The following is a 23,955-nucleotide window of genomic DNA, read 5'->3' on the forward strand; positions in this document are numbered from 1 at the left end:
AAGTCTTTAATCAGATATATTTTGCAAATATTACCTCCCAGCCTTTGGCTTTCCATTTTCATCATGTTGTCTTTTGAACAACAGAAGTTTACATTTTGATGAAACACAATTTATCAATAGTCCCTTTTATGTTGTGAGTTTTTTATGTCCTATCTAAGAAATCTTTGCTTAATTCTTCACACAAATCAGAACAACCCCTGTTACCTTTGTTTGATATTAGTATTGTGTTCAGGACAAATGAAATTTTGATATTGAAGCTGAAAAAATATACATGCTGGTGTATGTTGTTTGCTTTTACAGGAGTAAAGAAATATGTATGCAGTGCTAAACTATGTCATTTACACTGACAGCTCTTATTATTATTAAGATAAAATATATTATTATAATAAAACTTGAAAACAGCATTTGTAGTAACATAAAATAAAGATGTCACATAATATTTAAATCAAATTGCCTTATCATTTCTAGTTTTAAGGTATTAGTGAATGTACAAGATATGAGTGAGGCTCTTTGCCTTCAAAAATAAAAACTTGTTTGATTTCCAAAATTTTTCCTTGAAACATATACCATCCTTTCATAGAGTATATTTATATTTTATTTCAATACAAAAATTGAATATAAAAAGGAGAGTTGTAACATTTATTTGTCAATCTGAAAATAATTCATTTTTAGTTGAACCTTTTAAAGAACTTATATATTTTATTTCTACGTATGTCAGGGACTTCATAATATATGGTTTCATTTTCCCTGTAAACATCAATAGCCTCTATAACAATATATATAATATATTACACAGATGTATTGAATAAAATTTAGATATATGAGACAGAAAATGATGATTTTTGTATCTGATACAAACTTTTTTTTTTTTAATATAGGTCATCTTTGTGTGTATCTGTGTCTCATGTGTCTCAGTTTTATTCAAGACATGGTATGGGGCAGCCCCGGTGGTGCAGTGGTTTAGCGCCGCCTGCAGCCTGGGGTGTGATCCTGGAGACCCGGGATCAAGTCCCACATCGGGCTTCCTGCATGGAGCCTGCTTCTCCATCTGCCTGTGTCTCTGCCTCTCTCTTCGCTCTCTCTGAATGAATAAATAAATAAATCTTTAAAAAAAATAAAAGACATGGTATGTGAAAGAACATTATAGACTAATATAAGTATTATTTAGCCCCCTCCCCCCCTCCAAAAAGCATGTCTTTTCTGTCTTGAAGCATCAATGTGGAGTGGATTGACCTAATGTGGAATTGGCTTTATTGCATTTATCACTATCTTCACATATTCTCTGACCAATACTTGTTTATCAAGGCTTAGGCTATGAGCACTGGCAACACCCCAGACTTCTCTTTGCTTTTTATACGGGCCTTTGGCCTTTGCTGTGTGCATATAAAGCAAAGTGAAGGAGGGAGAGGAGGAGGAAATCTCTCGGCCCTTCTGCCCTGATCCAGCCTGTGGAGGGTTATGTGTGATTCTGTCTGTTGAGGACACAAGAAAACATGGTGTGTTGAACAGACTCAGTCTTTGGCTGTAACTCCTCAGGATTCTAATCTCCCGTATCAGCCTACACCTGGATAGTACAAATTTATTAAAATTTAGGATACTTTAGCTTTACCTTTGTCTTGAGAATATTTTCCCACACCTGCCATTTCAGCAGGAAAGAAAGCATGTGTGGACTCTTCTCTCCTAGCAAAGCCTTCACACTTTCTGGAATTTGTTTTTATTATGTTTCTTGTTATCCTCAGCTCTGTGGTGGGTAGAAAAGGCTGGTGTTCCATCTGACTCTTGTTCTTAGGGTACGTAGGGCCACCGCTTGTGATGTCTAGATCTTAACTGAAGGCAGAGGGCTGTATGTTATTTTCTTAAAATCAAAATCTGAAAGATACGGAATTGTCAGCACCTAACAATTTTTTCTGTATTGTATCCCAATTTAAATTAGATACACAGACTTGTAACACATTTCCCTTTTTTTTTTTTACACATTTCCCATTTGTAACTCTAGTTGCCATTCTTAAAAATCTGCATTGAATGACATACATGACACTTCTAGTCACCCTTATTTTATGCAAATGTCAATGACCTATCATCTGGTTCATCACTTGTGCCTGCCAGGATGTCTGAAATGGAGAAATAATGGGCTGTGCCCGGTAGAACTGAGAGAGCAGTGGCTGTTCACTGTGCTTCCATGAGTCTGCTTTTGAAATTAAAATCGTTGGTGCTCTCTTTTTTAAATCCCTGTTTGTGTGCCCATAAACTACTGAAATTAGAATTAAAAAACAAAATGTGAGCATTTAAATAGTTCACATCTCACCTGTTCTCTAGATAAACATTTTCCTTCAGTAAACAGCCAGTACACCGAAAATAATTAGACAGAGTCTATATTGTCTACTTCCTTGGAAAAAGAGGCTTTCTTTTTCTGTTTTGTTTTCATGAAAACCTTAAATGGAACTTCTTTGACAGCTTATCCACTGATACGTTTCTACGTGATTGTTTAAAGAGCGGTTACTGCAATTAGTGTCTTTGTGTACTTTGCAATTTGTGGGTAAGTCTATTGCTTCACAGGATCTGGTATTTTGGATTTTTAGCCAAGCAAATGTCAACACATTCATACTGAGGTTTTTTGTTTCTTGGTGGTTTTGTTGTTGTTGTTGTTGTTTTGTTTGTTTTTGTTTTTGTTTTTTGCTTTGGAAAAGTTAACTTATTCAAATAATACCTTCATTAAAAGTAGAGTTTTTCACAGTTAACATTTCATTATTTGACCTTGATTGCCTTATCCTTATAACTTTTATTTCCATTCTGGTAACAGTTAAAATTAACTATGGAGTTTCTTGAATATCAGCATATAAGAATATAACTATAAGATATTTTCCAACGAAGAATCTCAATTGTGGGCATCAAAATAGAATGAGTTATTTTTGTCTATGCAAAACCCATCTCATATTAGGTCTGCATGAATAAACTGCTTAACTGCTATGTTAGCCAGAGAGAGTACTTAATGTTAATTTCTGTAACAATAAAAACAAAATCTCAGTGGCATAGCAAAGCAAAGATTTATTATTCAAATTGCCATCAATGTAAAGGGTGAGTCATTGCTTTAAACAATGTCTCAGTTGCTTCGGTTTTGTGGTAGTTCACAGCACCCCAGTTTACGTGGGATGAACAGAATGGCCTTTGAAGCTATTGGCATCTTTATTAGAGAAAAGCCAGAGATTTCTCTTTCATATTTGAGGGAACAGGTCTAGTTACATAATGATCCTACTGGCAAAGTAAGTTTAGGAATGGGAGAGGAGGATGTGGATGGTGATGTGTTTCTATAATTTCTGACACAAATTGGTAATCAAAGTAAAAGTGAAGTTTGAAAAGTTGCAGGGTATGGGGGTCATTCTATGATGAAATGATATTTTGTTTCATAAGAATTCAGGTGAAAATAGCACAGTCATTTTGTTCAACACCTGAAGTAGCAAGCTTTATTTCATTTTATAAATTGTCACAGGATGTCAACTATTACAAGTGGCTTCTATGCCATAAAGTAAATACTAGACAACATAGAAAAATTTACGTTCTTCTTTGATTATTGTATTGTTTTTCCAAGACTTCATGGTGCATCTAGAAAGTTCATTGTGAAACCTTATCAGATAATTCTATATTATTTTTTCACTTTAATATGGTCTTTTCAATATGGTTGTTAAAAATTCTTAGCAAGGGGTTTACATAAATCCATCACTCTAAATTAAAACCTACACTTTGACATTTAGTACATTCATATATGAGAACTGCCATGATTCACTCCTATTTTAACATTATCTATGGGTGATAAGGAAGTGACACACTGCAAGAAATACTTTGAAAATTGATATGAGGGGATCCCTGGGTGGCTCAGTGAGTGGTTTGGCACCTGCCTTCAGCCCAGGGTGTGATCCTGGAATCCTGGGATCGAGTCCCACGTCGGGCTCCCTGCATGGATCGTGCTTCTCCTTCTGCCTGTGTCTCTGCCTCTCTCTCTCTCATGAATAAATAAAATCTTAAAAAAAAAAAGAAAAGAAAATTGATATGAGCTGTTATTAAAACTGGAGATTTTTCTTTGTTTTATAAAATACTAAACAGAGCACAATTGCTATTAAATGATTTACCAATAACATAAACTTGCTAAAATATTATATAAAGGCATGTATAATATTGTGCATATATTTACTAGTAATATCCTCATTATTGTTATTGATCATGATTTTTGTTTTAAAATAGGTTGGAATTAACAATTCAGAGCTACTATAAGTGAAAGATGGAAAACTTTTACATTTCATGTAGAATCCTTCTCTTCAAATCATAAAGATAGATAGGATAGCACAAAGGAGAAAATTTACTACCACCTCCTTTGTGCCATAAAATAAATAAAATTATTTACTGTTCTATATGTCAGTTTGCATCCTTGAGAGAGAGTTATATATTTTTCTTTTCTATATTATGCATTCATCAGTATCAGATATAGATTATTTCCTAACTTCTAAAAGTACTTGAGGATATTCTTTTGAATCAATGCATCTACATTAAAATGTATAAAAATAGATTATAATAAATATATTGTCTTAAATAGTCACTTTAGGAAAGATCAGAAAAAAATTAAGATGAAAAAGGGATATACTATGCAAATATTAAAATGCTGTAGAAAATGTTAAAAATTATGAAAGTTTAAAAAGTAGTTAAATTTAGTGAAAGAAACAAATATTTATGAAGCAGATAAAATCTAAAAGATAGAAGTATCAATTAGAAATAAAGCAACTGAGAGTGAGGTTTAGTGTTGCTTTTAGACAAAAGGAAAAAACAGAATTTTGACTGACTACTCAGTCAATATTGAAATAGACGAGGGGCACCTGGATAGTGCAGTTGGCTGAGCACATGACTCTTGGTTTTGCTTAGGTCATGATCTCAAGGTTGTGAGATCAAGCCCTGTCTCAGGCTCTGATTTCAGCACAGAGTCTGCTTGGGATTCTCTCTCTCTCCCTCTCTTTCTGCTCCCACCCACCCTCAAATAAATAAATAAATAAAATATTTAAAAATATAAAATATACTGGAATTTAAACCTTGTCTAGAACAATATTGGATCAAAATGGGAAGCCAAATTAGAGTTATGTCATGGAGATCCTGAAATATTTATTGAGTGCCTTGCATTTTCTAAGCACTGGGGTTGTCAGAGTTAACTCAAAGAGCAAAATCCTCTTTCTGTTGATGTATGTCAGAGGTTAGGGGAAATGTGGAAGAAGGATTAACAGAAAATAATTAAACAAGTAAAATGTATGCTTCTCAGGATGTAATGCTAATAATAAATCAGGAAAAGAAATGGTGATATTTGAGTCTAATGGTGAGAGGTTAGTAATTTAAAGTTGACTTGGGGATTAGGAAAGGTCTTGCTGCAGATGCTATATTTGAGCAAAGAACCAAAGGAAATGAAGTGAAACACGCAGCCATCTGTGAGTAGAGCATTGAGGTGACAGCATGCCTCCTATGGTGAACATACAACACAGGCCAACATGCCTGGGGTAGAGTGAGGGAGGAGAGAGGTAGAAGGACAGAGTAGTGGAAACTTTGGAAAAACATTGCAAGAAATTGACCTTTTATTTTACATGAAGTGAGAAAATTTTGGAGTGTTTATAAAAAAGGAGTGTTGTGATCAGTTGTACAATAAAAACAACAACAACAACAACAACAACAACAACAAAAACACCTCCCTGGCTGGTGTGTATAGAGTAACTGGAGAGAAGAAACAGGGAGAAAAGGCAGGCAGAAGCAAAGAGACCATTTAGAAGGCATTTGAAATAATCAAGGTGAGAAGTATTGATAGTAGAATGGTGAAGGTCTGTGAGTATTATGGAAATAGAACTTCATATGGACTGGATGTGGATCAGAACAGAAAGAATTCTTTAGAGGTGAAGTTTCTTCATCTGAGCAGTTAATGAGGTGCAGCAGTCCTGGACTGAGATGGAGAAAATTAGAAAGCAAGACAAAAACTTGGCATGGTAGGTAGAGAATTTGATTTTGAAAGATCTGCTATATATCCAAGAGGTAATGTTAAAAGTGTATTGAAAATAGAGTCCAAGTAGTTTCAAGCTGGAGTTATAATTGGGAAACCTGTAGCACCTTTAAACTGATGGTAAGAGATGAACTCACAGAGGGAAGGAGTGGACAGAAGGTAAAGAAGATGGGTATAGATTGGCCTACTTATCTAACTTTAGAGCTTGCAGTGATGAGGTAGGAACACCAAAGGAAATTGAACATGAAAAAAAGCACAAAGAGAAGAAAATCAGGAAAATGTGTTAGCTTAGAATGCAAGTAAGGAAGGTATTTCTAGAGAAAAGAAATTGATTAATTTGTTCAAATGCTTTTAGGGATGTTATGAAATGAAGATCACACAATTGCTATAGTTAGCAGTTCAGGCCATTGGTGGACTTTGAGAAGACCAAAGTCAGTAGAATGATGATGGTGAAAAACCAGTTGAGCAGGGTTCAAGAGAGAAGAGTAGGGAAGGGGCTGTAGACAAGGAGACCAGGGAACTCTCGAATCATATTTCTGTTTTATATGATGGAGAGGGGACAGCAAAAGAGAATTTCTCTTGCTGAGGCCACATGAAACAGTGTTTAGTACACAAGGGGAGGGTTATTATATAGGAACTGGGACCACTTTTCTAAATCAAGAGCAGTTAAAAGCAAAGGTACAGTTAGATGAGGATGTGTGGTGGTGGAAATGTGGCTTAGTCTATTTCTGAAAGCTTTTATTTTCCACATGGAATATAAAGCAGAGAATGCCAGGAGCAGAGGTCTTGAATTGTGGAGTAGAGAGAAGATAACAAAGTGATCTTCCATGAATGGAGAATAAATGGACTAGAGAAATGGAGTAGGATAGTGGGCAGCATTAAGAGGTCAATACAGAAAATTAGAGATTACAGATAATATGAACCTGCATTTTTCTGTGTGTTTTCTCTGAATAAATTCAGCTGTGCTGTTTTAGGCACAGAGTTGGAGAAAAATTAGTCCCAACTACGGCTATTGCTTTGCTAGGCAAATAGGATGATAAAATTGGCAAGCAAGAGAGTGAATATATGCACTGCAGTCATTGACTTGGTGAACATGGAGTCTACACTGGGCTAGAAGGAAAGTGTGGTCATAAGAGTGGAGGAGAACTTTGAAAAGGAGGTAAAATGAATGGACTGCGGGTCTTACTTAAATTGAAAGGGTGTTGAAGGGTAGGAGGGGCACCTGGGTGGCTCAGTGGTTGAGCTTCTGTCTTCACCTTAGGTTGTGATCCTGGAATCCTGGGATTGAGTCCCACATCAGGCTCCCCACAAAGAGCCTGCTTCTCCCTCTGCCTGTGTCTCTGCCTCTCTCTGTGTCTCTCATGGATAAGCAAATAAAATCTTTTTTAAAATGAAGTGAAGGTCGGAGGTAGTCACCTGGAAAAACTGGAAATGGTGGTCATAGGGTGGAAGACATTACATTGTAATTATGGAGGGGACATGGCTTTCAGAAATGACTGAGGTCTAGGGCATGCCACTGGAGGTGGTGGTGAGGTATAATGGATGATACATCAACCCTCTGAGGGATGGTGATATTGGAAAATTGATGGTTAGATATTGAAATAACTACAATGGAGTAGTTCTAGACAAAAATAAATGCAGCCAGAAAATAGATTCCATTTTAATGGTCTAAAGAATTTAGTGCCTGAGTATGGGCCTTAGGAAGGACCATGAGAAGTGGCACTAGAATTTTAAAAAGAAAATAAAAACATTGCTTCCTGTTTTTCTTATACAATAGACCTTGATGACAAAAGACACAAACACAAAACTGTTGGTGATTTACTTTCTCCCTTTTCAATTCGTTCTTCCCATAGAGACCTGCAAGGTTTAGTTAATAGAACTTCGGGTTTCATTTGAGAAGAAATACACTACCCTAATGGAGTAGTTGGAATTGCCTAGTGTTTTATAAGAATCAAAGATTCTTTTGATGGTGAGATGCAGCACACTGACTCCCAGATGAAAGGCAGAGCTCTCTTATAGCTCCGAAGGAGAGGAGGCTGCTGCGCAGCATCCGTGGGGCTGGACGAGGACAAGAGAACAGCAAGCTGCAGCTCTAGGGGCATCCTAAGTGTGGCAAACAGCGTGGAGTTTGCTAGGTTTTAGTAATCTGAATAATTTTGAGGACTCCAAGAGCATAGGGGCTGCTGTCACTAGTTGTGTGTTCCCTGGTCTCAGAGTGGCTTGGGGTGGTGTATGCAAGTTAAAGGACAGCAAGGAGGTGCTTGGATTGTAGATTTAATCAGCTATTTGAGGAGAGGAAGGGACCAGTCTCTAGCCTAGCCAGTGCCTCAAAAATTAGGTCAGTACAGCACTTAAAAAAAAAAATGAGGAGCAGGTCATGTGGGTAGCTCAGTGGGTTGAACATCCGACTCTTGATTCTGGCTCAGATCATGATTTCAGAGTTGTGAGATCAAGCCCTGCAGCTGGCTCCTGCTCAGCCCACTCAGCAGACAGTCTGCTTGAGATTCTCTCTCCCTCTCCTTCTGCCCCTCCTCCTGCTCTCTCTGCCTCTCAAATAAATAAATCTTAAAAAAATGGAAAAAAAAAAAAGCTAAAGTCCATACAGTTGAGACAATTGCCAATCAAAAGACTTAAGACACTTTCATCTTCAACCTCAAAAACTGACCTAGTTACATTGTTTGATACTCAAGTTAGACAGCATTATATATCTACTTTTATTATATGATCATACAGTTCCATTTAGGTAAAAATTTAGGATTACAATCTCTGCAAGTTTTTCTCAAGCTACATATCCTCCCTTAGAACTGACACAGCATAGTATTGGTACTAGATCAAAAAGCCCTGCTTTCTTCTAAGATCTCAACACTAGAGCATTACAATATTAAAGTTAAATATTTTTAGAAGATTATTTATTTCCATATTTTCATGCATCAAACTTCTAGAGCAGAAACCAAACATGAGAGATTGACTAGGCATATTTCAACACCGATCAAATGTAATTGGCAGCTACGATCGGTCACTATTTCTACAAAGTGAACATCAGAAACTGACATGTCTTTAGCTTGCTATGAAAAGTTCCTATGTGGAATAGTTGTGAATTATAATAAATCAAAAATCGTGCTTAAAAGTTAAAATGTTCAAATAGCATTTCATTTCAAATGCAACGTCTAACAGGTGTTCTTCAAAGTGATACCTGAGTACTGCTTTTTACAAGGCTCCTTAGATTGTAGCATCTGGCAATATATTATTTCTAATTTCAATTTCTCAGTGGCACACTTGGAAAGTACCAGAGTGACTGTCTTCAGATGAACATGGCCCTTGTGTCAAAATAAAAGTTCAGGCTTTAGAAAATTACAAAATTATGAAGCTCCTTATAGAAAACTGTGATCTGCCTTTTTTTGCAATGCAAATAAAGAAAGCAATCTTAGTGTAATTCATCAGCATTTGAAATCCCTTTGCATTGCAGTAAAGTGTTCTTTAATTGACTAGTAAATTATTCTATGATCAGTTTAGCAAATTGTTTCTCTCTCTCTTTCCTTTGCTGACTCTGAGGAGTATTGGGCTATTTTATGGCAACCAGGTTTATTATTATTATTATTATTTTCAACCGAACTGCCATAACCCCTACATCAGATTAACAGGAAAACAATGCCTATGTGTGAGAAAACAGATGATCCTAGAATTAGTAAATATAACATCCCTACCACAGTATTATTGAATATGAGACTTATTAACAGCTGAAAAATTCAAGCTTTCAAAAAGGCTGATTCCCTCCAGAGAAATCTGAAAATAGAATGTTTGCAAATAACTAGATCTAGCTTTACAGTAATTGCTCAGACCATCAGGGCCTACAATGTTACCAGTACAGCTGTGAAGTCAGTATTAGAAAAAACATATTAGTTACAGTACATTGATACAAAGATTTAAGAAGAGAATATTCTTTAAGCTTTTTATAATGCTACTGTGCCATTTGGTAGTTATAGCTATAGTTAATCTTATTCAGACACCTAGATCCAGGTATTATCATGAAGTTTATCTTTGACTAATTTGCATCCTCTTCTCCCTTTGTTGATATTTTTACCAATTACCCATTCAGACATTTCCTGGGTGTGCTTTTGAGAGTGACTTTGCTTTCAATATCTTCTGAATTGATTCTTCTAATTGTGTGATCAAGGATGATTTAGTTTCTATGAGATAATGTAAATTCCCCAAAGCCTTCCAGGCCCAAAGGGATTCCTCTTAGGGAACAACACCCTTCAGGGCTTTGCATTTGGGCAGAAAAGCTCTGATCTTATTATCCAAACAACTTTTGTGTGTACCATCTGAAAGAGTAATTCAAATCTTTTGTTTGTACTTTTTTTTTTCCCCTTCCTCTTGGTCACCTGCACATAGTTGTTTCCAAATCACTGAAAGTTTGCTTTTTCAAAGCTATTTTTAAAACACTAGTACTATAATTTTGCCAAAAGAATCAGATCTGGCATACCTTACTGCTTAATATGTTGAGCCTTTCACATCTTTTATATGCTACTTCCACAGATTCATTCTCTTTATTAATTTTATACTCACCATGTGAAGAACTCTGGCTGTGGGAGCCATTGGTATGAATGAAGCCTTATAAAATTTTATTATATTTTATTATTGCATATACTGTTATGCCAATAAACATATTGTAAGAAAACTATTGGTGTTTAACATGTAACAAATTCCCAGCATAATGTTATTTGAAACCTTCATTTAATGCATGACTAAACCTTGTTTCATAGACACAGTAGATTTGAATGAGAACCAGCTCAATTTTACTTATAATAACAAAGATGCTCTAATAAAAGAGAGACGTTCAATTTACTAGTTGGACTCATATCTGTCATTGAAATGGAAATAATAGCTCCACGCATAAAAACACAAGGAGGGAAAGCATAGCAGGGCTATAGAAATTTAATTGCATTAAAATTCATATTATTTTTGTATTTTTAAATAGATCATGTTAAATTTCTCATTTTTCTGCCTGATGTAATTCACCAAAATGAGAGAGAGAGTATTTACATGGTTCAGAGGCAAAGCTTAATTATCTAATATTTTCAATTGCTTTGAGATCACTGATCTCAGATCACTTTGATTATTGCGCTTTTGTGGTAGAAATGAATATGGAGCAATTCAATGATTCATGTCTGTGGTTAAAAAATCTTTAATCTCTTTATAGGGTTACTATAGAGAGAAGCATACAGAGATTTAATCATGTTGATCTTGCTAATATTAATGACCAAGAAAGAGTCAAACTCAAGGTAGGATAGCAAAAGACTACTTATTAAAATGAACCAACTTCATATCAACTCACCATTTATAAACTATTACTGTGACTACTGTTCGTTTGGATGTTCCATTACAAATTGTGGGTTTTGAAATTTTGAAATACCAATTAGTTATAAGAACACTATGGATACATTATGAGAGGTTGTTATTGCTCTGAAGGTAGTCTTTTAGCAGAGAGGAAAAGCAATTTCAATATATATTTGCATGTTTTTCTCCCTAGTTTTCTTAATTAAAAATTCCAGATTTTTACTTCCTAAGGAATGTATATGATTTCACTATAGTATCTTTATTCTTTGGGTGAACCATGGGTACAATGTACTTTACTATGATTTGAGGTATAGAAACTTTCCACAGGAAAGAAAGAACTCTATCAAAGCAGAGAATTCATAGGAGCACTCTAAAGAAAAAGGAGTTCTTGGCCTCCATGGCCAATTTAGTCTTTGAAAATGTATAGCTGTGAATAAGAATGGATATTTAAAAGGCCAGTGAATAATCTCCTTGGTCCTCCTGTGCCCATCTGAGGTCTGAGACATTTGGGATACAAGATACAGGAGTCAGACAAAATAAGTTAGCTATGTTGAAGATAAAACTAGATTGGAGGATATTGCTTGAATTTGATGCGATCACACAGATTTTCTAATAACTCGTCCACTGCATTAAACTCATTCACTTAATCACAGGAGATCCACGCAGACTCTGTCCTCCCTGCAGAGGCATTGCCTGTCCTGGTGAGTTTCCCTCATGAGTTAGCTGAGAATGCATTCAAAGGACACATTTACTGTGAGACACCCAGAATGGTTTGGTCAATCATGTTCCTTTCCTTCTCTGAGATTCACCTGCCAGAGTGGTGACAGTTCTTCTCTGAGAGTTGAGTAGTTGAAAGATGAAGAATGGAACTATATTTCAACTTCTTCCCATAGAAGAAACATGAGGAAAGGGGAAAAGACACTTTTCCCTTAAAATGAGTTTTTCTTAGGCTGCATTTCTGGAACAGCCTGGGAGCGGACAATTATTAAACTATTCTTCTGACTTCAAAGCCCTCCTTCTAAAATTGGCTTTGTGATGTCAGACTTTGGCATCGCCAGTTGAGGGTATGGTCTGTCCATAGGATTTGATGAAAGGAGAAGCAAACTGAAGCAGAAAAGGAAATTGCTTCTGGCAGTTTGGTCTCCCTGACTTTCTTGCTGTCACCATCCAGTGCTCCTTTTCCGCCAAGGCAGCAAAGATTCAGGTGAAGGTATTGGAACCCACTCCATAATTTCTCCAGCATTCCCAGAGCCAGTATTTTCAGCACCAGTCTGGTCACTGGCAAACCCTCCTCAGTCCCACCTGCTTCACCTCCTCTACAGAGCCTCCTGTGTCAGCTGAGTAGCCCCCTTTTCAGAGTCCCTGTGAGTCCTTGATGCCTTATCTGAGCTCTAAGTTTTAACAGTTTCAACCTGACTCTAAGTGTGGTAGCTGTTTTCCCCTTTGCTCCTATGCTATTATCTTCATGTTCTCATTTCTCCTTCTTAGTTTCCTAGCTAATACATTTTATCCTTGATAATTCTTTAAGTTAAATTTTCTGTATTGTTTTGAAGATTTTATTTATTTATTCATGAGAGACACATAGAGAGAGGCAGAAACACAAGTAGAGGGAGAAGCAGGCTCCCCACAAGGAGCATGATGTGGGACTCATTCCTGGACCCCAGGATTACGCCCTGAGCCAAAGATAGATACTCAACTGCTGAACCATCCAGGTGTCCCTAAATTTTCTCTGTTAACATAATTCTGTTTCCTGAGTAGATATAACATATATATATTGTGTGTGTGTATATATATATATATATAATTATATATCAAATATATATTATATTTCCAGTATTGAAGACAGCTATTTTTGGCTTCCTTTCCTCTAGGACTCACGTCTTGGTTTAGCATGACTATAATTTTGTGGTAAATGAATTCGTATTTGTTAATATACTTCCTTAAATGAGACGCTAACAATTGCAAACACATGGAAGGTTGGAATAATCATTGCAGAGAATTTTGGAAGCGTTGCATCCATTATATCAATCCCATACTGCCACAGGTTGGAGTCCCTAGAAGTAGAATTTGAAACACATTGATATATGTGTAAGATAGTATTAGGGAGGACCCTTGGGATCAGTATCTGGGCAAAGAAAGGGAAAGTAAGCAAGAGTGGGCAGTGGGGGAAGACAAGATGTCATGTAGGTTCTCTATCCTAGCCAGCTAGAGGAGCTCTGTATATAAATTGATCCCTTAAAATTATTCCAAATATAGGACATAGGATTTAGGACATTCCAAGAAGGGTGTGATTTTGAGAGTTGTCTCTCTGCAGCTGAGGCGATCCCTGGAGGAAGGTCAACTGAAGTTAAAGCAAATGGAAGGAGGGGAGAATGGACCAGGCGGTGAAAATATTTTTTATCAGGGAACTGTCATCCTTAGGTTTTATATTTATGAAAGTTCACTCCTATGATGGCTTAAATCATAGACTGGGTTGAACATGGGGGGTTGATGAAAGCAGAGACACTAGAGTTCCTGAGGGTTTAAATTAATGTGGGATAAAGAAGAAGGGTGGTTTTCAAAGAAGCTGTTCAGCATTTGGTGATGGATGGAGTGCATGAGAAGGGAAATTGAGACTATAAAGGTGATTGAGTTTATAGCATATGTGATATTAGCTGATGCTATATGACCAGAATAGAAATTAAAGAGGAGCAGATGTAGTTGACACTATTTGGATAGACATTTGGTATTTGAAGTGCCTGAAATAAATCCCACTGTAATCCTTAAGCATTTGTATGCTGAGGTCTGAAAATCAGATACAATTTCAAGCCATTATGTGTGGGACATATCAACATGCGATTAAGGTTGAAGGCAAGAACTAGATGACAACACTCCAAAAATATATGCAAGACAACATTAAAGATAGAATGTGATATATAATTTTATTGGCTCATTTGACCAGGATGTTAGCTAAAATCTTCTTATATATTTTTCAAAAGAAGATCAATTTCACTTGACATATACTTTTTTTTTCCTTTTGGGAGGAAAATGATGTGGGGGTAGAGGTAGGGATGGAATAAGAGTAATAACCAGACACTGATTCTTTTTAGCTTTCTTCTCATGAGATTCAACTTAACTATCCATCCTGTCAAAATATTTATTTATTTATTTGAAAGAGAGAGAGAGAACATGAGTGTAAGCTGTAGGGAGGGGCAGAAAGAGAGAAAGAGAGAATCCCGAAGCAGACTCCCACTGAGCCAGAGCACAGAGCCTAAGGCTCCACCCCAACCCTGAGATCATACCTGAGCTGACATCAAGAGTCAGACACCTAACTGATGGAACCACCCAGGTGCCCCTCAAAATATTTTTGAATTTTGATTTTTGTCATCTAGAATTTTCACAATCTCTTCAAGTTTGTAAAACCTAAATTTGATGGTATTCATCTCTCATTAAATACCTGATAAAAATATCATAGATAAATGCCAAGGTCAGAACCATGCAGATTGACATTCACTTTATATTATTATATTATTATTATTATTGTTATTATTATTATTATTTTATTATTACTGATGAAATGTTGGAATTGGAAATAATCACCTGTTATGAAACTTTCTTCCATCCAATATACACATAGCCATTTATCCCACAATCTATTATAGAAGGCTTTACTACATAAGGTATTAAAGTATAGCCACAAAATAGAAACAATATATCCTTATCTATGATTTTGTTCCTTGTGAAAATATGTTGAAACCAATGATCTGAAAGCCTGCTACATTCTTTCCGCAATAAGCATACACTATACATATACACTTAACTAGAGCTCTGAATATTTGTTATGCTTGCTTTTTAGATAAGGCTTATTATGTTAAATGGCATGCACACTTGAACATTCTTTAACACAGTCAAATTTTAATTCAGAAAAGTACATTGATTGGTACTGAGAGTCCCAGTCTCATTACATGTGTGCATGCAATTTGGTTGTAAGGCATAGCAATTAAAAGCAAGGGCTCTAAAGTTAGACTTCCTGCATTCTTATCATATTTGTTAGTTTTATAACCTTAGAAAGTTGCTTAAGCACTGTATACCTTGATTTGGATTATGCATCAAACGGGGATAATATCACTTTCCTTTTATACTTGCTGTAGATCCCAATGAGCTAATAAATGCAAGTCCTTAGTAGGATACTTAGAAAGAACTCAGTAAATACTCTATATTATTAGCTACCTTAACATTTATAAAACAAGATTCTACTGTCTTGAATATGGCAAAATCTATTCTAATTTTGGTGAACATTTGAATAATTATCAATATGGGGTCTTTAAAAATCATGCAGCTCCATGCTCCTTTATACAAATTTCTCTAAAGTATGTATCTATAAACAAAATAAATTGGTTATAGGCTATAAATATCTTTGATTTTGTTTAAAATTATTTTCTGAACAAAAAAGAAAATAAAATTATTTTCTGAAGTAGTTTCATTTCACAGCAATACGTGAGAATTTTTATTTACATCCTCAAAAACATTTCCTTTTTATTCAGACTCTTAAATTTTGCCAATCTACAGGGTGTGCAAAGATATATCCTTGGGGATTCACCACTCTGATTCTCAGAAAACTGAGCATCTGTTCATAATGTATTGCCCATTTGGATTTCTTCTTTTGTGAAGTATGTGTCTAAATATTTGTGTATATTTCTCTGAGACTGTCTGTCATCTTGTTTTTGAATAGTAGGAGTTCTTTAAATATTCTGGATCCAAGTATTTTTGATTGTATATGTAGCAAATATCTTTTCTCAGTCTGCAGTTTGTATTGTGGGAGGCTGTCTTTTGATAAAAGATTTGCTTATTTTAGAGCTTAATAAATTTATTAAAGTTTATTCAAATAAATACGGGTTTCATATTTCACTCTATTATTCTAGGAAACGGGGTTTATATGTAGTTTGAAATAAAGGCCCAATACATTTTTTTCATATAACCAATTGTTCCAGGATCATTTATTGAAATGACCAAAGAAAATAAGCAGGCCACAGCTTCATGCAATAACTTGTGCTCCCAAGAGGAGCAAAAACATAACCAAAACTTATAATTTATACACTTAAGTTTGCTGTAGATAAATAAAGTTTCGAGTTTTAAAATTTAAGTTTTTACTTTTAAGTTTTAGAATTTGTATCTTGGGGCACTTGGGTGGTGCATTCTGTTAAGCGTGGGACTCTTGGTTTTGGCTCAGGTCAGGATCCTAGGGCCATGATGGGATCAAGCCGAGCATGGGGCTCTGAGCTCACAGAGTCTGCTTGAGACGTTTTCTCTTCGCTCTGCTTTGACCCCTGTGCTCCCCTGCACTGTCTCTCTAAAATAAATAAATCTTTTTTAAAAAAATTAAAAAAGAAAATAAAATTTACATTTGGTTTTGTTGGGGAGCAAAATAATGAGGTATAAAACTGACCATTAAAATCTCTAGTATTTTAAGATTTGAGTGCATTTTATAAAAGAATAAAATTTTGAATCTATTGTGATTTTAAGGGGGATTTTCTTGTTTTCATGTTTTATTTAAAGATATTTTTATATTAGTATGCAGGGAAAAATACTTTTTCTGTTTCTTGTGTATCCTTACACTTTACAGCACCTATAGTTCTCAAAGTTTGCATTTCTTTTCTTGAATTTTTCTGGGTATATTATCTTCAGATAATGACACTTTTTGGAGCCTACTTGTCTACTCTGTGACTTTTTTCATACCTGCCTTTATATTTTCATCAGTCAACTGTCTTCTTTGGACACCCATCTTTAAATCCTTGTATCATCTTTCATTGTGAAGAGAAGGAGAGTCAAACTCAGTTTTTTAAAGGCGCCTTATATGTATTTTTATTGACAAATGTTAGTTAGAATTAATATGTCTTTCAAGAAATTTTAAAAAGTTAGCATAGTCTCATATTCAGTTTTTCATTCATTTATATGCTAATATGTATTTTATTTAGCAACATTTAAATATGTATGGGATATTTATAGTATTTATTTTTAGAATTCACATGTAGTTGTAGAAACATAGTTTACACTGTAGAAATTCTAAAATCATCATCAAAAGCTAAAAAGTGCAGGTACTAATATTTATCTTTTAGATACAAGTGTAACCAATTATTGTATGATCTAATTTGTATGAAAATTTTAAAAATTATCACATATTGCCTTTTCTTGAGGATGTTTTACATATCTTCATCCAATGTTAACATTTACTGATGAATAAATGAATATGAATAAAGTATTTTTTAAGTTTTTTTTTATTTATTTATTTATTTATTTATTTATTTATTTATTTATTTAAGAGAACAAGTCAGGAGGGTAAGGTAGAGGGAAAGGGAGAAGCAGACTTCCCACTGTGCAGAGAGCCTGATTTGGTGCTCAATCCCAGGACACTGAGATCATGATCTGAGCCCAAGGCAGACCCTTAACTGACTGAACCACCCAGTGCCTCACAAATAAAGTATTATTATTCAGACTAGATATATTTATGTTAGAAAAATAAGGTATTTAAATTATTTTTTGGAAAATTTGCATCTTTATATTATATATACATTTGGGGCCATAATTTCTACTTCTAGAGCTATTGTGAGCCCTGAGCCTTGAAAACTGTCAAGCTTTTCCTAACTATGCTGTCACACATACCGTTCTCTCTAATTGGAAAGTTATTCCCAGAAATCTTCATATAACTTAAACCTCTTCTGGTTTCAAATTTCCCATAATTTATATCTTTTCAGAAAAGCTTTTCTAACAAACATAGCTAGGCTTTCTGTCTCCACCCTGTTATTATCCTTTTATTATGTATTTATTATAAAAAAACAGGCTTTGTATTAGATTTCCTGAGGTTCTCCTCTTCTTATCTTATAGCTCAAGCTTTTCTTTTGAAGTGCTTTCTAAAGTAAGAAAAACTCCCCTGTCTGAGAAAGGAATTGTAATGGTGACTGACCTTTATCCAGAATGGCCCGTGAGGTAATTACTAGGTACAGAGGGATAAATGAAAGGGGAGGATTTAAACAGGAGGTTGATTTCCAGGGTCAGCTGGTTCTGGAATCTTGGCTTTTACAGTGTTGTACTCTAACTGCAAGATAAACACAACACACATGTGCAAAATTTCCACTCAAACTTGTGATTTTTAACTCCTTAACTTAAAAGAGTAGACATCAAGAAGCTTTTCTCTGTTTTCTCCAGAAGTTTTACAGTTTAAGGGCTCATATTTAAGTCCTTCATATATTTTGAGGTAAGTTTTTGTGAATAGTGAAAGGTAGGGATCTGTTTTTATTTTTTTGCATGCGCATACCAAGACCAATTGTCAAAGAAATATGCTTTTTCTGTTGTGTATATTCTTGGCACCCTTGTCAAAGGTCTGTATATGAATGGTTTGTTTCTTGGCTTTCTTTCGGTTCCATTGCTCTCTCTCTTTAAGCCTGTACCATACTGTTTTAATTACTGAAGCTTTGTTACGTATTTTGAAATCAAGGGGTATGATGCTTCCAGCTTTGCTCTATCTCAAGATTGTATTAGCTATGAGGTCTTTTGTGGTTCCATATAAATTTTAGGGTTATATTCATACATATGTAAAAAAATGCCATTGGGAATTTGATGAGGGTGACTTTGAATTTGTAGATGGCTTTGGGTAGTATGGACATTTTAACAATATTAGTTCCAATCCATGAAGACACATGCCTTTCAATTGGCCACATCTCTGCCCTGAAGTCTTCTTAGGCTTTCTATTTCACTCAGAATAGGGGTTAGGAATCTATGTCTTTTACAACACAGCTAGTCCAAATAGCAAAGTGTTGAAAATTTAGTGAAAAAAAATATAAAAAATATAAGAAGTATATAAAATATATATAAAGTATCTCATTAATAATATTTTTACTCAATTACATGTTGAAATTTTCTTTGTGCTACATTATGCTTAATAAAATGTATTATTAAAATTAATTGATCTTATTTTGATTACTTAATGTCGACACTAGAAGTTTAAACTTAATGCATATTACTCACATATCTACTGGACATCACTACTCTTCACAATTGCTCCCCATTCATATGTTACCACTTCCCTCCCTGTTTATTCTGCTATGCCCATATTGGCCTCCGTGCTGCTCCTCAGATATTTCAAGACTGCTATTCAGAGTCATCGAACATACTAGGGACTATCTCTAAAAAGCATTTAAAAATAAAAAAAACGAAAAAGTTTCTAAATATTTGTTAGACAAACAGTGCTATAGGAATTATGAAATTTAGTCTATAATCTAGGATTGATTGTGATGAATAATCCAAGAATTTCAGCATGTCTTTAAACACTATAGTATTTTAACTTTTTTTTGAATTATGAAATATATTCCTGGGATTTCAGAACACTAAGTTTTATGAGGTATAATGCATTTTGCCCAAATATTGCTTAGAAAGTAATATCTGTTAGATGTGTGACCAATAAAACATACATGAACTATGTATCAACTGAAATAAATTCAAGGTCATTGTATAATTATAGACTTTTGAGCATGTTCTGTACCTAGGTCAAAATGAAAGCAAAATAAAGGGTATCTAAACAAGGCTTTTTTGCTTTGCCTCAAATAAATTCCTCTAAATACACTTTTAATGCAATGGTCAGAAAAATGTTGATTACATTCCATACTGAAAGATGAATTAAAACCTCCCATGGATGCACACTGATTTAGGAAAAAAGAAGAGGCTTCCAAAAATAATTTGATATGCAAATAATGAAGTCTTTCAAATTCCTTATTTATAAAATAAAGATTAAAAGAGCACTTCCAGGACACTTCTCAATTAATGAGTTCTTAAAAGTATTATTAAAATTATTATTATCAACAACATAATCCTCATTAAATTGAACTTTTCTTTCAATAAAAGCAAATAGAGAAATCATGCTAATTTGCAATGAGAAAAGTAAGTAGAACAACAAACCATTTAAAAAAAGATTCTTGGACTGCTTTGACTTGACTTTGAAGAAAGTAAAATCATTCTAGCAATTATAGAATTATTTTAAGTTAAATCCCCAAGGGTTTTATAGAATGTACCTAAATATTTTGCAAATTTGAACAATGGCAATTTTTGAAATTAATAATGGCATGACACATTAAATAAAATATGAAAATTAAATACTGTAATATAAGAAAGTAAATATTGTGTTTCATTTCTCACGATCTTTATGTGAAAATATGTACTTATTCATTGCACTTCTTAGGAAAATCATTTTAAATTTTTAATTCAAAAGATGTAGAATATTCACTTATATCACAATCTTAATACATATTATTTAATAATATAAAAGAAATGTATGTGTGGAAAGTTTAAAAAGCACAGTAGCAAATTTATTGAAGAACTTAAAACTCTACTATTTCACAAATCAAAAATAATCACTGTTAATATTCCAATTACTGAAAGAGACAGACACAGAGATTATATAGTGAAATATTTCATATTTGTATAATTTGGATGCATTGTATCCATAGATTTATGTAGAATTTATACTATATTCCTTTTTATTTCCACTATATAAATTTAAAAATCTATCTATATATAAAAACATTTAGGTATACCTCGTTTTATTGCTCTTTGTTGACTCTGCTTCACAGATACTTTATTTATTTATTTTTTTACAAACTGAAGGTTTGTAGCAACCCTGAGCGGAGAAAGTCTGTAAGTGTCATTTTTCTGGTAGCATTTGCTCACTTTGTGTCCCTGTCACATTTTGTTAATTCTTGAAATATTTCAGACTTTTTTATTGCTTTTATATTTGTTATGGTCATCTATGATCTTTGACGTCACTATTGTAATTATTTTGGGGCACCAGGAACAGCTCTCATATAGGACATAGAAGACAGCGTAGAAGAACACAAATTTAATGGACAAGTGTTATGTGTGTTCTGACTGCTTCATCGACTGGCCTTGCCCCATCTATCTCTCTTCCCTCAGGTCTCCCTGTTCCCTGAAGTACAATATTGAAAATAGGCCAGCTAATAATCTTATTTTGGTTTCTAAGTGTTCATGTGAAAGGAAGAATCACATGTCTCTCACTTTAAATCAAAAGCTAGAAATGATTAAACTTAGTGAGAAAGGTATGTCAAAAGTGGAGATAGCCCCCAAATTAGACCTTTCATGCCAAACAGTTAGTAGAGTTGTGATGCAAATGGAAAGTCCTTGAAGGAAATTAAGAATGCTAGTACCATGAACACATGAAAGAGAAGAAAATGAAACAGGCTTATTGTTGATAGGGAGAAAGTTGTAGTGGTCTGGATAGAATATCAGCCTGCCACAACACTCCTTAAGCCAAAACCTAGTCCAGAGGAGGCCCTAAATTTCTTCAATTCTGTGAAGGCTGACAGGTGAAGTAGCTGCAGGAGAAAATTTTGAAGCTAGCAGAAGTTGGTCCATGAAGAAGGAAAGAAGCTGTCTCCGTAACATAAAAAAGCACAAGGTGAAGCAGTAAGTGCTGATGCAGAAGCTATCACATGTCATCTTAGAAGATCTAGCTGATATAATAAATGAATGCAGCTACGCTAAATAGCAGATTTTCAGTGTAGATGAAACATCTTTATATTGGAAGAAGTTGCTATCTGAGACTCTCATACCTAGAAAAGAGAAAGCAATGCGTGTCTACAAAGCTTCAAAAAACAGGCTGACTTTCTTGTTGGGGCTAGTTCAGCTGGTGACTTTAAGTTGAAACCAGTGCTCATTTACTATTTGAAAATCCAGGGCCCTTAGGAATTATGCTAGATCTACTCTTCCTGTGCTCTATACATGGTACCATAAAGCCTGGATGATGGCACATCTGTTTACAATATGGTTTACTGAGTATTTTAAGCCCACTATTGAGACTCAATGCTCAGAAAATAAGATTCCTTTTAAAATATTACTGACAATTGACAATATACTTGGTCACCCGAGTTCTAATGGAGATGTACAATGAGATTAATGTTGTTTTCATGGCTGCTAACACAACATCCATTCTGCAGCCCATGGATCAAGGAGTAATTTCAGTGATAGCTGCCATAGATAGTGATTCCTCTGCTAGATCTGGGTAAAGTAAATTAAAAACCTTCTGGAAAAGATTCACCTTTCTAGATGTCATAAGAGCACTCATGATTCATGGGAAGAAGCCAAACTATCAACATTAGCAGGAGTTTAGAAGAAGTTGATTCCATCCTTCATGAATGACTAAGGGATTTAAGACTTCAGTGGAGGAAATCACTCCAGATGTGGTGGGGATAGAAAGAGAACTAGAATCAGAAGTGATGCTTAAGATGGGACTGAATTACTGTAAGCTCATGATAAAACTTGAACAGATGAGGAGTTGCTTCCTATGGATGAGCAAAGAAATTTCTTGACATGGAATATACTCCTGGTAAAAATTGTTGAAATGACAACAAAGGATTCCCTATATACTTAGTTGGTAAAGTAGCAGCAAGGTTTAAGAGAATTGACTTCCGATTTTAAAAGAAGTTCTACTGTGGGTAAAATGCTATCAAACAGCATCACATGCTACAGACAAATATTCATAAAAGGAAGACTTAATGCAGTAAATTTCATTATTGCCTTATTTTAAGAAATTGTCATAGATAACCCCCAACCTTCAACAACCACCATCCTGACCAGTTATCAGGAGCCATCAACATCTAGACAAGACCCTCCACCAGCAAAAGACTTGCTGAAAACTCAGATTATGGGTAGTTTTTTTTTTCCAATCAAATATCTTTAAATTAAGCTCTGTACATGTTTAAACATAATGCTCTTGCATGCTTAATAAAGTATAGTGTAAACATAATCTTTACATGCACTGGGAAATCAAAAAATTCATTTGACTGGCTTTATTGTGATATTTGCTTTATTGTGGTGTCCAGAACTGAACCCGCAGTATTCTGAGGTAGCCTGTAAATCTTCCATTTAGCATTTTTTAAAAATCTCTACTTATAGGAGCAAAGTAAGTTAGAGAAAACCTTCTGGTAAAACTTAGGAAGAAAACTTACTTTTTGTCAGACAGATGGAAATGATTTCATATCTGCAAGATTAAATTTGGTACCTTTGCAATAAAGCAACCAGAAAAAGCAACAGCTTTTTAAAAAGTGCAAAAGGATTTGCTTGACAGTTTATGAATTATAGTGCAGGTGTATGAAGAAAAATGTATACTTCCTTTAAAAAAATCAGAAACTAAACAGGAAAAATGGCCATCTCAGATTTTTAAAAAATACTTTATGAGAAAAAAATAGCATTTTAAGACACGGTTTGATTCTTAAACTTAATTGAGACATTCTTGACTCTTGGTTATTTGATGATACTGGTGATCATCATAGTAATTATGATAACAATAAAATAGGAGGAGGGGAAGGAAAAAGAAGAAAAGAAAACGAAGACAAAATATGGACACTGTTAAGAGAGAATATTTTTCTAGGCATGGATTTTTGAAATGTAAAACTAGGTTTTACCAATTTATCCTGGTCACTAATTTTAATCATTACAAAGTCAGTGCACAGTCAACTTGTCAGGTGTTCAAAGCAAGCTGCTGGTGGTGTCTACAAAGAAGTCTAAATATAAAATTGCCATGTTATCATATTGCTAATGGATACCACTGAATAATT

General features: G+C 34.6%; 1 long non-coding RNA gene across 2 annotated transcripts in view; it reads right to left on the reverse strand.

Moving 5' to 3' along the window:
- The window catches only part of LOC140599009 (uncharacterized), a 72,772-nt gene that overhangs the window by 29,523 nt on the left and 19,294 nt on the right, over positions 1-23,955 (reverse strand). The window contains exon 2 of one of the 2 annotated variants that reach the window (XR_012001579.1): positions 1,610-4,015. This is a non-coding gene — a long non-coding RNA (uncharacterized lncRNA). The remainder of the gene's footprint in view (positions 1-1,609; positions 4,016-23,955) is intronic. The other variant, XR_012001580.1, reaches the window with a different exon arrangement.

The sequence above is a fragment of the Vulpes vulpes genome, chromosome 5, assembly GCF_048418805.1.
Source record: "Vulpes vulpes isolate BD-2025 chromosome 5, VulVul3, whole genome shotgun sequence".
In the NCBI taxonomy this organism is placed as follows: domain Eukaryota; kingdom Metazoa; phylum Chordata; class Mammalia; order Carnivora; family Canidae; genus Vulpes; species Vulpes vulpes.